Raw genomic sequence first — 1,869 nt, 5'->3', positions numbered from 1 at the left:
TTTGGGCAGCCTGAATTTCATCATTCCACCACGCATCACCAGACATTCTTCCTACAACTGCGGTACCGCACACTTCGATCGTGCATCTAACAAGGATATCCCATAACATTGTCCAGGCGACATACAAGTTTCAAAATTTCAAATTCATTAATTTATTTTAAATTAAAAAAACCTTTTCTACTATAAAATATGACTAACAAAATACTCATATTTTCAAAAAAGTAATTAAATCTTGAACTCTTAGTTAAATTTTCATACTAATAACATCAATTGCTAACAAAAAAGTGCCATAGTTTATATTTCAATCAAAAAAGATGAAATTTCTACCAAAAAAAAACAGAATTTTAAAACAAAAAAAAAAACAAATTTTCAACAAATAAAGATTTTTTACTTAAGAAAGGAAAAAAGTTTATCTAAATTATTTAAACTGAAAGCCTGAAAACAAATTTTCGCTACAAAAATTGAATTTACAAACCAAAATATGACTTTTCAGCAAAAAATTAATTTCCCACGAAATTGTGACATTTTTATCCAGCAAACATGAAATTTCCAAGGTAAGAAATTATTTTTTCAATAAAATGGAGAATTTTCCACTAAAAAAGCCAATCTTAAAAAAATGGAAAGTACGGAATACATTTATTTTTTAAATAATTAAACTCTCAACAAAAGATATGAGTTTTTAACTAAAAACATAAATCTTCACATAAAAATTATTTCTTAAGAAAGAGATTCAACCACATCTTTCAAACAAAATAGTTGAATACTTAGACAACGAATAATAATTTGTAACCGAAAAGTTTCATTTTCATGAAAAATAATATTTATTCTAAAACAGATGAATTTTTAAATCAAAAGGATACATTTTCAAGCAAATGATTAAATTTATTGTTAAAAAATATTTCAGTTGACTTTTCACGATCAAAATATCAATTTTTAAACAAGAAATAAGAAATGGAATATAATTTCTCTTAGAACAGAAGAATTTTTATTGCTGATAGGTTACCTCGTGCTTCGCGCTCGAACATAATTACACCTCGCGCTTCGCGCTCGCATATTTATTCTTTGCATTTGGAATGCTTGAGAAAAACTTTGTCAAAAAGATCTCTTTTAGATGGCAGTATTTATATGCGTCTTCATATTCTGAATTGTCTACTTAATTAAGTATAGTCAAAAATTAAGTTTCTTAAAGCTCTGTAGGCTTTGGGGTATACATTCTCATCGTGACACTCGCGCTTCGCGCTCGATTTCCGGCAGACATTTGTAAACAGGTTTTGTTGGATTTTTTTCTTGTAACTTTCGTCGTTTTTACACACATTTTTTTTTATTTTATTTTTTTTCAACGTTATTTTTCACGAATAAAACAAAAAGTACGCGTCCTATCAAGAAGTGATACTTAACGAAATTCTAGATCTTTTTTGGAATAACCATTTTTGTTAATTTATCTTTTTTCGTATCCTACATAGTTTGTCCACAAAATGGATTTTTTTATTTTCCATTATTTTTTGTGCAATCAAAATTTGAATTTTCAATTTTTGAAGAAAATCCAAAAATTGGTTATGATAATCTTGTAGGGCTTACAAAAAGAAATGTTTTTCTTCTCTTGACTTTTTTTCATATCGTGCGTTTTCCGGCTTCAAATTTTGTTTTCGCTTGATTAAAATAATTTTGAAAACGCTATAACTCTGATATTTTTCTTTTTATCGAAAAAGGTCATACGGATAAATTGTTTGTTCTTTTTAATACTATAAATATCCGTACATAGAATTTTCAAATTCAGAAAAAAAGTTGTCTCAAAAATTTTCAAAATGCGCTCACTTTTTGAATTTTTATCAAAAATGGCTGGTTCACGAACTCGTCCTTTCTTTTAGG

This window comes from Belonocnema kinseyi, chromosome 7, assembly GCF_010883055.1.
Source record: "Belonocnema kinseyi isolate 2016_QV_RU_SX_M_011 chromosome 7, B_treatae_v1, whole genome shotgun sequence".
NCBI lineage: Eukaryota > Metazoa > Arthropoda > Insecta > Hymenoptera > Cynipidae > Belonocnema > Belonocnema kinseyi.
This window is presented reverse-complemented; position numbering follows the sequence as displayed.